Below are 13,790 nucleotides of genomic sequence, written 5' to 3' on the forward strand. Positions count from 1 at the left end.
TGCCCCTAGAAACTCTTCTGAGTGACTGGGAATCCTGGGAATTTATCTGACCTGTTTTAGGTCATATACTGTAGAAGGAGAGTAAGACAAAGAAGGAGGGTAAAATCTAATCAACACTTTCTTTATCCTTAAAAATAATAATTAAAATTGACATAGCATTTTTAAATCTACAAGATGTTTTACATACATCATTTCTTTTAAGCTTCACAAGCACCCTATGTAGTAAGCACCACAGCTACGATTATTCTCATTTTATGGGTGAGGAAATTGAGACTCAGAAAAGTGAAATGATTTGCTTAGGTGACAGCACTGGATTTGAACCCTGATCTTTCTGACTCTGTAATGCCTCACTGTTGTCCCATTTCTGACTCTATGAAAGCCCACCAGGATTAAACTCTGCTTTTCTAAAAAAGAACTGCATGATCTTTTAGATTTAGATCTGGAAGAGATCTTAGAAGCTAAAGGGTTATCTATACACAAAGGAATCTTTTGGGAGTAATAGGTCCTCTTGCCTATAGTAGCTCCCCAAAGGCTTGTCATAAAAGCTAAAATTCCCAACATTAGTCACTCTGATTAAGGCATTTTCACCAGGAGGGGGTTTAGGCCCCTCCAGGAACTGTGTGGGAGAATATTGAGGTCCCTATATCATTATCTAAGATCTTAATAATCCTTTACCCTTATGTAACTGCTTTCATCTGCTTCCCTATAAACCTTAATTAATTGAGCCTCACAGCACCTTTGTGAAGAAAGGTAATATTACCTTGATATTAGGGCCCATGAAGACTAAGGCATAAAAATCCTCCATGGCTAGCCTATGGGTTTCCTGATAAATTGCTATGTCAGCAATGTTGATGGGGCATCAGGTGCCAGACAATAATAATACTTCTGGTTGAACTGTGAAACAGCAGGGGTACTGATGTCACCCATTCAGCTGTCTGTCGATCAGCTGTCAAGCTATGCAATGAGGGTGTAGAACCATTTAATGGGAACACCAATCCGCTGCTGAACTTTCTTTCTCTCCCCTTAGTCAATCTGACTGCTACAAGTGTTGACACAACATTAGTGCCATGGTAACCCATAGGGGAGCCTGCCCAAATTCACAGGGTAAAGAACAGAAAAGCTGGGAACCAGATTGTGGGATATTTGACTCAGTCCCTTCCTCACACCCACCAGTCCACTACAGCCTTGCTCATTTGGATGGATAGTTTTAAAACAATAATAACCTGGAAGACTGCACTTAGGTTCTAATCTGAGAACATTTTAGAATTGCAAGGGATCTTGTTAACCATCTCATCTGACCCATATCCCCAAAAGAATCCCTATTATTGTATACCCAATAAATGGTCCCCAGCCTCTTTGTTAGAAGATCTCCAGTGAGAGAGAACCCACTACTTCTTGAGACATCCTCTTTACATTTGTGGATAACTATAATTATTAGGGAGCTTTTTCTGATACAACCATTATGTCTCCATCAAATTTTGTCTTCTACAGGCAAATAACCCTCCACATCCTTCAACAACATAGCTCAGACTCAAGGTCTGCCCTTCTCTGTACACCCTCCAGCTTAATAGTCTTTCCTAGATGGTGACATTCAGTTCCAGATATAGTCTGACCAGAGCATGAGTGTGCTGGTATACATTTAATAACCAGATCCCCCCCCCCAAAAAAAAAGTCTGCATGACATAATCTTAACTTTAATTTGCATTATTAACATATTTCTTCATCACTTTATTAAACCTAGAAAATCAACAAAACAATAAATCAAGCCCCAATTCATAGTGTTTACCAATTTCTGAGCTACTGAACATTCATGCAGAAAATTTAACAATAGCCTTTCTCAAGCCAGTACAAATTTACCTCAGCATACATCTAGTCCAGAGGGCTCTGAGGCTTTTGTCTTTGTGTGTGTGTGTGTGTGTGTGTGTGTGTGTGTGTGCACGCGCACACACACACTGAGGCAATTGGGGTTAAGTGACTTGCCCAAGATCACACAGCTAGGAAGTGTTAAGTATCTGAGGTCACATTTGAACTCAGGTTCTCCTGACTTCAAGGCTGGTGCTCTATGCACTGCACCACATAGCTGCCCTGGTTTTTGTCTTTTTCAAATGTAATATAATCAAATGAACTTTTTTGTCTATTTTAAACAGCTGATTCAAATTAAGTTTGCAACCCCCATATCTTGTTCAGGTGAAATGCTATCTTGACATGTTTCTACAATGTTATCCTTGTGAAATAGATTTTTTGAACTCACTTTTGATTTTATATTTAACTCTATTAAATATCATCTCATTAGATTTAGCCCAATATTCTAGCTTGTAAGTATAATTTTGGAACCTAACTTCATCAGTCAGAATCTCAGCTATTCCTCCCACCTGTTTGTCAACCAAATTTAATTAAACACATAATTTCACCCAAGTTATAGATAAAACTACAGGTGCCAGCACAGATCCCAAGGGTACTTCACTAAGGATATTCCACTAAGCCCTTACCAAAGAATTGAAGATTATTCTTTGAATCTGGCCATTCCACAACTTCCAAATCCATATAGTTGTACTACTTTCTGGTCCATGTTACTTTATCTTTTTTACAAAAATAGCATGAGATACTTTATAACATACTTTGTTAAAAAAAAAAAAAAAAAAAAAAAAAAAAAACTTGGTAAGTTGTCGCTACAGAATTTCCTGACCTACACTACCAAAAAAGGAAAAGAAAAGTTGGCTTGATATAACTGGTTCTTGATTAAGTCATACTGGCTCTGGGTGACCAGTGATAGCCTGCCTTGAATCTTTAGTTCTTCAATTACTAACTTACTACACGCCAACCATCAATTACTTCTCCCTCCTACTAGAATCTTAGACTCTGTCCCTAGAAAACTAATAAATGAGATTTTACCTTATCTTGCTACCAAGCCTCTATGCTATTTCCTGACCATCTCCACACCATGTCAACCTATTCCCTTTCCAGCTCCTTGTTATTATTGTCTTCTAATATTAGAACGTAAGCCCCTTGAAGGAAGGAATTGTCTTGCTTGCTTTGAACTTGTATCCTCAGCACTTAACATAGTGCCTGTCACAAAGTAAATATGTAATAAATGCTTTTTTAATATCTGGTTTATTTTCTCTAAGAAAGAAACTTGTTGACTCCCTTAAAGAGACTCGAGTATTGAACCATGGGATCTTAGACCTGAAATATACCTTAGTGGACCTTATTCCAGACTCTTGCCTACTGCAATAATAATTCATAATTCTACATTGTTTAAGGTTTACAGAAAACTTCCTTCAAAACACTCCTATGAAATAGATAGTACAGATATTATTATCTCATTCTACAAATGGGTAAATGGTCAGTAAAACTAGTGGGGATAGGATTTGTCCAACTGACATAAATCATTAAGTGTCATCAGCCACAAATTAACCAATGTCTCCCCTGACTTCAGTCTTAGTACTCCTTTTCTTAGAGCATACTGCTTTTCTAACAGATGGTCATCCATCTTACACTTGAATATTTCCAGCAACAGGGAGCTCACTGTCTTCCATGACAAGCCATTCCATTGTGGGAAAGCTCTTATTATATAAAACATTCATTCATTAAACAATTCAAAACAGCTTAGTTGTTCTAATTCCCATATGGCTTGAATTTTGATTAAAATTATGTAGCATATTTTGCCTTTTTCAGGATTCTTTGTGTTTTCAATCCAGTGGTTGAAACAAATTCATTTACTCACTCAGCTTCCTACTTCTGCTTTTAGAAGAGCCATATCTAACTGATCTCTTGTCTAGAGTAATAAGTAGTGCTAGCTCCCAAAGCCTGAATATGATAAACAAAGGAGAACAATATACCCCTATAACAGAATCCAAAATATCTTAGAATGAAAATGGACTAAGAACAGTAAACTGATAGGAGAAAGTTGAAGCAGAGAAAAATAAAGGCCCAGTACAGAAAGTGACCAGATACTAAGATATTGATGAAAAAGTCATTTGAAAAAAATTTTAAAAGGCATAACGGGCACTTAACCAAAAGATAGAAAGCCCAGAATCTAGTCTCAACTCTGCCATTAATTGCTAAATGACTTAAAGCAAGTCACTTCATTTCTGGGGGCCTCAGTTTTTTCATGAAAAGTTTAGCAATCTTTTCAGTAGAGAGATGAGGGATTAATGAGTCAGAATATGGCATATACTGTCATACAAGGTCATGATATTGGTAATTTTTCCTTATCTTGCTATTATCATCATTGTTATAAATGTAATATATATATATATATATATATAGGTTCTGAAGGTCATAACCCTATTCCCCACTTGTACTAGCAGGCTGGGTCTCCAGCCTCATTGCTGCTTCTTTCACCCAAGGCCTTTAGACTAAGGCTGAAAGGTTGTGGGATGTCCTTCCCACACTATTTTTTATGAGCCCCCATCCACTGTATTCCTCTCAATATCAACTGACCAACTATTGTGTCCCCAGTATCATGTAACCAATTGGCCAAATGATTTCTATTATAAACCAATTAATCAAACACCATCAATTAGATTTTTAAAAGGATTATTGACTGAAAAGATTTTTTTTAATTGAATCCTAAAAACCTTCTCCCAGACTAAAGCATTTTCTCTTCTTTATATACTTACTCAATCTCTAGGAGAATGGATTGCTACAGTGAATTTTACCCACTAATTTCTAGTAGCTGGGTAACTGATGAGTGATACATTTTCAGATATTTTTTGTCTTCTCTGTCAAATCAACTAATGGCTGTACTGGGCCAAGCAGGTTGTTTCCCAGAGCTGGTTGCTCATTTGACCCTAGCCATGAACTCTGGCTGCTTGACCTCTAGTTACTTTTGTGATCCTTCAAAGATCACAAGCTTGTAATTTGAACCATTCTATGACCTATATTTATGGATCTAAAATTAGTAAGGAACGCTCCCAAAAGGGACAAAAGAAATATAGACTCCATGTATTCATGGCCACATGGAAGTTGGACAGAAGCAGCTAGATTCTGCTACTGATGCTGGTTTTACCTCTCTCCTCACCCAGAGGTCCACAGCATTTTTTCCTGGTCACTTGAAAGCTACCAGGGCAAGAGAGAATTTTATTCTGATTGTTTCTTTTGTATGCACACTCAGTTCTATCCCAGCAGGTAAAAAAGACAAGAAATAGACAAAAAATACTGAACTGGGGATTGTCCACTATGTATTATTTCCAGAAGCAATCTCACCAAATCTTCAAATGTCTTGGAACTAGGCAGAGGACATTGTGCATAGTTGAATATACCCTTCAATTCAGCTGGTAGGAAGAGTATATATCCAGAAATTACCAAAATGTAAAAACAAAAAGCTTCAATTAAACTTTTTAAATAAAAAAGTAGAATTTGAATGATCTATAAGACCTGATCTTTCTCTAACCTGCTGTGATTCTATATCCAAACCACTTTATAATAGATGTGTCAATTAGAATGTGTCATTCAGATTTATATAAACACAAAAGTTATGTGAATTAAACTATTTAATTTTCTGAATCCAGTCATTAATGTTTGTGATCTCAGGCAAATATACCATTTAATTTCTCTGAGTCTCCATTTCCTCATTGAAATGGAGATAAGAATTTCCACTTCCTTTAACTAGGATGTTTTGAAATCATAAAGTCATAAAATGTTAGCACTTGTAAAAATTTTACAGATCATCTAGTCTAACAAAAAAGGAAAGAGGTTTTTTTTTTTTATCCTTGTTTAAACGTTGTGACTCATAGAGCAACATAATCTCTGAAGGATCAAAATTTCAGATGACCCAAGGGATTAGTGGAGAAGTTCAGTGGATGGAAATGAGCTACAGTATATTTCCATTCTAATGATTATTTGTAAAAAAGAAGAAAAGAAAGAGGAGGAAAGGAAGAAAGAAGAGAAAGAGGAAGAGGAGGAAGAGGAAGATGAGGAGGAGGAGGAGAAGAAAAAGGAGGAGGAGGAGGAGAAAGAAAAAAGAGGAGGAGGAGGAGGAGGAAGAAGAGGAGAAGGAGAAGGAGGAGAAGGAGGAGGAAGAGGAGGAGGAGGAGGAGGAGGAGGAGAAGAAGAAGAAGAAGAAGAAGAAGAAGAAGAAGAAGAAGAAGAAGAGAAAGAAAGAGAGAGAGAGAGAAAGAAAGAAAGAAAGAAAGAAAGAAGAAAAGAAAGAAAGAAAGAAAGAAAGAAAGAAAGAAAGAAAGAAAGAAAGAAAGAAAGAAAGAAAGAAAGAAAGAGCTAGATTGGAAGAGTGGATTATATGACAAGAGCAAAGGGAAAAGAAAGAAAGATGAATAGTAGTAGGACTATAATATATTCATAGAGCCTTTGAACTTTGCATAAAACCTTAATTACTGAATTTTGCTTTAGACTTTTGATTTCCTCTGCAAAGACTTCCTTCTATCAATATAGATTGCTAACTGTTTTGCAATTTAATTCTATTAAACAGTTGCCTGGAGCACTGGAGCATCATCTCACACAGCCAGATGTGTCAGAGAAGGGACTTGAACCCAGGTATCCCTGCCTCCAGGGTCAAATTCTATATCCACTACCCCACACTATATTCAAGATGCCTCTCAGAAAGTCATTACAGTTTTTATTATGACCATTTTACAGCTAAGCAAATTGAAATTCAGAGGTAAAGTGATGTACCCAAAGTCACACAGCTAGTGTAACAGGCAAGATTTGAACCTGTTTTCCCACCTCCAAAGCTAGAACAGTAACTCAGGTTGCCTCCCCACCTGATCTCCCTATAAATCCTTGATCTTTGTAAAGGACAATTCCATCCCACAACAAGTTGGGGGAAAACAGTTAGCAATGAGATGGGCTGACTTAGTGGGGGAGGAGAAATGTCAGCCTCATTTTTCTGTTACTGCTTAGCTTGGCATAGCTGCTCCTTAGGCTTCCTTTGAAATTATATCTCTGTCAGTCTCTTTTAAGAAGAAATTTCAAGGGAAAAATACACCCTAAACAGCACCATCAGGCATCAATGATGATTCCTGATTACACCAACTTTTATCAGCATGAACTACATTTCTCTTATACTATTTAATCACAGAAACTACAACCTCTAGCAGATAACACCAACAAACCAGCCTGATAGCTACATAATAAGCCATGTCGCTCAGAAGATTAGATTCAACATTCCTAATTGCCCTGCATTTCATTAAGAGAAGCAGATTGGTGGAGCCAATCTGTGCCTCAAAGAGCTACCCAAAGCTCCACTGAACACTGGGATACAGGGCACTGGAAAGAGGAAGCAGTGGTCACTCCAGGTGCCATTAGCTCTCTGATTGTCGTTTTTGCACATACATTTATGAATTACCTTCCTCCACCCCCACTCACCCCCAAAGATTGAAAGAAAGAAAGAAAGATGGATAGATGGATGGATGGGTGGATGGGTGGATGGGTGGATGGATAGAAGAGAGGTGATAAAAAGAGTGATAGATGATAGGAGAGATACAGAAATGGATAGATAGAAGAGAGAGAGAAAGATGATAGCAGAGAGATGGATGGATGAATAGATAGATGGAAGAGAAAGAGAGATAGATGATAGGAGAGAGAGAAATGGATGGATAGATAGACAGAAAAGAGAAAGAAAAGACAGGAAAACTAGAAAAATAGAAGAAATATAGAAAGAAAGAGAAATGAATATAGAAGAGATATAGGTGGACAAATGAATAGATAGAAGAGAGAAAGATAAAGAAGAGAGATAGATAAATAGAGATATAGAAAGATAAAGAAGTGGATAGATAGGTAGATATAGATGATATGAGAGAGAGAGACATGATAGACGAGAGAGAGGTAGATAGATGAATGATAGAAAAGAGATAGAAAGACAGATTATAGAAGAGATATAGAACAAAAGATAAATGGATATAGAAGAGAGATAGAGAGGTGCATAGATGATAGATAGATGATAGAAGAGAAATAGAGAATTAGATAGAAAGATGGATAGAGAGATAAAAAGATAAATAGATGATAGAAGATAAAGAATTGGATAGAGAGATAGATGATAGAAAAGAGATAGAAAGATTGATTTAGAAGAGAGATAAAGAAATGGATGGTGGATAGGCAGATAGAAAAATATGATAAAAGAGAGATAGATACAGATAGAAGAGGGAGAAAGATAGATGATACAAGAGAAATAGATTCATGATAGAAAAAAGATAGAGAGATAGATAGATAGAAGAAAGATAGAAAGGCAGATAGATGATAGAAAACAGATTGAGAGATAGAGAAATGGATAGACAGATACATAGGTAGATAGATAATAGAAGATATTTGTAATGGGCTGAGGCTTGAGTTGATGCACTGAGGTCCCAAGCACATGAGGCTAAATAGTAATTGGACCATACTCTATTAATATATAAGCTTGGAGAAAGAATGGCCCCCGCCCACTCTTTGTGCAAGTTTATATATTAATAGAGTATGGTCCAATTACTATTTAGCCTCATGTGCTTGGGACCTCAGTGCATCAACTCAAGCCTCAGCCCATTACAGATATATAGAATGATTGATAGATGATAGAAGATAGATAAATAGAAAGATAGATATAGAAGAGAGATAGGTGGATGGTGGATGGATAAAAAATAGAAGAGAAATACAAATAGATGATATAAGATAGAGAGATGGATAGATAGAGAAATAGATAATAGTAGAAAAGTAGAGAGAGAGAGAGAGATGATAGAAGATATATAGATTGGTAAAGATAGAAGAGAGAGAGATGAGAGAGGAGAAAGAGAAAGTTAGATATAGAAGAAAGATAGAGAGATGGATAGATAGGTGATAAGAAGAGAGATAGACAGACAGACAGACAGACAGATAGGGAGGCAGGCAGGCATCAGACACAGAAAGACAGACAAAAAGACAGACAATGAACCAATATGCAGGCAGAGACAGACAGACAGATAGCTAGATGGTAGATGGATGACAGATACATAGAGCATTTATTAAGTGTTTTTATTACGTGTTATATCTATGTGCCAGGCATTGTATTAAATCCTAAGGATATAAAAATAAGAAAATAAAACAGTCCCTGCTCACAAGAAACTTACAATCTACCAGAAGAAGATAAATATAAAGGGGAGTTAGAAAAGGGGGAGGCATGAGGGAAGAAAATACTCTTGTAAAGCAAAGGCCAGGAGGTGGGGAGATGGAACAAATGAAAGAGTAAGCTGGAAGTAGAGAAAGCAGCATGGATAGGGTAGCTATCCACGGATAGTTCCAGATATGGCACTCCTGGGTGGGAATTCACCAATCAGCCAGCAGGCCTCAAGAGGATCCATCTTTAGGTGCACAAGGCAGTTGGTGGGGAGGTGGAACAGATGGGCGAGTAAGCTGAAAGTGAAGAGAGAACCAAAGATGCATAAGCATTATTTTGAACAAAGGCAGGCAGGCATCCCATCCAATTGAGAAGATATGATTACACAGGAAGACAGACTGAAAAAATTGGAACTGAAAAGATGAAAATTGGTAGAGATGAGATTGGAAGTCACATGGAAGTAGATTTTGGCTCAATATAGAATTTTCTAAAAATTAGACCTCTTAGAAAATGGAATTGGAAATGGAGGGCAGTTAGAGTACCTGGTCGAATCTCTACTACCGTGTCTGAGATAACTTATAACAGTTAATCTCTGATCTTATCATTACAATCTCTTGTGATAGTGGGATCCTTATCACTAAAGATTATCAGATGGAAGCTAGACAACCATCTTTAAGGATATTATTTAAAGGGAGAATACATTCAGGAGCATGCTGAAACCAAGTCATACCAGCTCCTAAAAAGTTAATACTAGACTTTCACTGGAAGCATTTATGCCTCAGACCAAATTAGGGATTTATTTATTGTTTCCTTGATTGTCTAGATCTAGTGTCTAGATCTAGTGTCTAGAGTAGTGGAGAAAGTGCAGAAAAATACAGGTTAAAATTAAAAGTGTGTCATACATTTTTGCAGAGCTGGTTGTTAAACATTTTCTAGTATGCTCTGGGACAAATTGGGAAATGTAGGGTTATAAAAACAAAAGAGATAAGGACTGGCCCAGAGATTCCAGAATGAGGGAACTCTCTATCAGAACAGCTCAGTACCTTTTCTGCAACTTACACTGATAGAGTTATTGATAATACTAAAGCACCTTGCACAGTCACAAAAATAGTATATGTCAAAGGCAAGACTTAAATCAAGGTCTTCATGGCTTCAATGCAGACACTCTATACACTACAAGATGCTTTCTTCCATAAAAGATATAACTTAAAAAAAATTACTAAAAATGGAAATGAAGACAAAGATACTCATGGCCCACCCATCCCAATGGAGTAAACAAATGAATAACCAGAAGATTGGTGCCACTTTGGTTGATTAGAATAAATAGAAGTAATATGATGAAGATAGAAGAGCACTAATCCAGGAATCAGGAGCCTGTGGTTATAACCACTATTTTGTTTCCATCTTTCTCTATGGCCTTATCCAATTCACTTCTTCTTGAACTCAATTTCCATCTGTAAAAATGAGTATTTTGGGCAGCTAGGTGATACAGGGGATGGAGTGCCAGGCCTAGAGTCAGACTGAATTTAAATCTGGCCTTAGACACTAGCAGTGTGATCCTGGAAAGTCACTTAAACCTGGTGCCTTCATTCCCTCATCTGTAAAAATGATCCATAGAAGGAAATGGCAAACCACTCCAATATCTTTGTCAAGAAAACCCCAAATGGGGTTTCAAAGAACTGGATACAACTGACATGACTGAATAAGAACAACAAAATGATAAGATTAGACTAGATGAACTCAAAGATTTCTTCTAGTTCTAATAGTCTATTAATGACATTGGGTGTTTTATTATTAAATAAACTTCTCCTTCTCAAAAGTTCTCTTCTGATGTTCCATTATAGCACTGGAGTTGACCTTGGATCCTCAAAGGCTATGCTTGTGGAACACAAGCTCTGGCAACTCTTGCCAAACTGGAAAGTGTTCCAGGACAGGCATCCGATGGGCCATCCAAGAAGAACAAGTTAAGCTCAGGGCAGAGGAACTCATTATTAACAGAAGCTGTCTGCCAGATGATCGATTACTTAGCCATTGCAATTCATGATGCCATTTTCTAAGTTGTAGAAGAGTTGTGATCCACACTGGTGGATGGATAAAATCACAGCTAGCTAATGATAGCTAGCATTTATTTGCACTTAAAGGTTTGCAAAACAATTTAGAAATATTATCTAATTTGATCCTTACAACAACCTGAGATGAAGGTACTATTACTATCCCCATTTTACAGATGACGAAACTGAGGTAAACAGAGATGATGAATTTTTGTTTGTTTGTTTGAGCCATAGGAATGGCTCATCCCAATGAGAAGTAGAAGTATCATGAACTAGATGCTCCAAGGCCTGCCTCTGTCACATAATGGTTTCATAACCTTAGGCCTTCCCAGGGACCTTGCTAACTCTCTAAGATCACAAATAACAGTACACAGATCAACCTTGGTAAATGAAGTTTTCTCCTTGGGACTGTAATCTATATTATTGGGGGGGGGAGGGTATTCAGGTTTTTTTAAGGTCTCCCTTACTATAAGGCACTATGCTAAGTAGTTCACAAATATTATCTTATTTGATCATCACAACAATCGTACAAGTTAGATGCTATTATTATCCCTGTTTTACAGTTGAGGAGACTGAAAGAGGAAAGAAATAATGGTTAACCCCTTACTAAATGCTTTCATGTTTTCAAAAGGTTTTATGGGTCTACAAATGAAAAGCTGACAGAACCATTGGAGCCCCTATAATTCACTTGTTCCCCCCCCCATACATACACATACACTCATTTTACAGATAAATAAATTGAGGTCAAGGAAAATTCAATGATTTGCAAGTGTTGGGGATAGCATTTGAACTTAGAGTCAGAGTCTTTCTATTTTGTTAAGGGACAGGTCAGTTCTTCAAGAGCCTCCACAGCTGTGAATTATAACATCTGAAGTAGTTGCAGGGCAGCCTTTGCTGACACAAGTGTTGCAGACTGGGAATGAGATAAACTGGAGGCAGAAGGAAGAGGAGAAAGGTCAGAGAACAACAACTGCCTCTCCTTCAATTTGTATCATCCTCACAAGAGGAGATCCATTCTGGGTTGGATCTCCAGCAGCCACTGTCAGGTGTCTCCCGTGTATTTCAACAGCTCTCCCATGTATTCTAACACTATTTCACATTTTTGCCTCCAACCACAACACTGAAGACAGGTGATTGTGCATATTATTACCACAACCAACACCCTTTAAGTATTATTAGAGGACCATAGTTCAGAGATGGAAAGACCGAGGCTTAAAAAGTTTTGTGATTTACTAGGGGTTTCACAGTTGGCAATGCCCAAACCAGAAGTAAGTAAGTGGCACAGTGGAAAAAGCACCAGGACTGGGATCAAAAAGATCCATCTTCCTGAGTGCAAATCCGGCCTCAGATATTTATCAGCTGTGTGATCTTGGGCAAGTCCCTTAATCCTATTCACCTCAGTTTCTTTACATTGAGCTGGAGAAGGAAATGGCAAACCACTCCAATGTCTTTGCCAGGAAAACCCCAAATGGAGTCATGAAGAGCTGGATGTGACTGAAATGACCAAACAACAAAACAAAATCCAACCCAACCCCCTCATTTTATAGAGGAGACAAGTAAGGTCCAGAAAAGTAAAAGGAATTTATCCTTAGTAAGACAGAGGCATTTAAATGGCACAGTGGATAGATGACTAGGCTTGAAATCAGAAGGACCTGAATCTCAGACACCAACTGGGCAAATCACTCAACCCTTGCCTGACTCAGTTTCCTCAACTGTAGAATGAAGATAATAGTGGTACCTACCTCCTAAGGCAGTGGTTCTTAAAGTCTGGTCCAGAGCATCCTGGGAATTTCTGAAATCCTTTCAGAGAGTCTACAAATTCATAATTAGTTTTTATTTTTAATGTGATCAATATCTATAACTATAAACCATATAAACAAAAACTCTTTGGACAGATCCTCAATCATTTTTGATAGAATAAAGATATTGAGAACAAAAGTTTGAGGACCACCTTAGGACCTAAGGTGACTGTGAAGATCAAATGAGAATATTTGTAAAGCCTGGCACTTAGTAGGTGCTTACTTTCTTTCTTACTTGTAAAGCTGCACTGATAGTAAATGAAAAGTCCAGGTTTAAACCCAGACCCTCTGGATTTAAATCTGTAAATCTAGTTCTTCCTTTCCCAGCCCCACCTCCCAGCCCCTGCTATACCAGGGACCAACCCACAGGCCAGTAGAAAGTCCCTTTGTGAACTACACCTGGTTCAAGGAACTCTGCCTTGATCTGCTCACTGTCTGAAAGGGGCTTTCGAATCACTAATCTGAAAGGCCCTTTACCGGGTCATTATGCATCCTTTGAAGAGTCCAATAACACTTGAAATCATATGCCAGTAAAAGAAACATGCAGACTTCATAAACCAGCAGCCAGACTAACGACCATTTGTAGCTGCTATGAAGGCACACACATGTGAGAAATAAATTTCCCCATGTAAACACACAGTAATAAAGTGAGTCATTCCTGACCATAAGGCACTACATAATTACCTGAACTTGCTCCATGCAGAGATGACACATTATTGAGATTCACAATTCCATGGGGGAGTTTAATAGATTCTCTATTGACCAGATAAATCATCCAATTATGCCTCCAGCTCCCTCCCCGCCCAGATTTCTCTCCTTGTTCTTCAAGGGTCTGATTCATGTTCCATGTCACCTGATGGGATCATTTCTCTAGAGCCCATGACCTGATTCCCATAGCATGATACAGGACTCTAA

The sequence above is a fragment of the Antechinus flavipes genome, chromosome 1 (genome assembly GCF_016432865.1).
Source record: "Antechinus flavipes isolate AdamAnt ecotype Samford, QLD, Australia chromosome 1, AdamAnt_v2, whole genome shotgun sequence".
Taxonomy (NCBI): domain Eukaryota; kingdom Metazoa; phylum Chordata; class Mammalia; order Dasyuromorphia; family Dasyuridae; genus Antechinus; species Antechinus flavipes.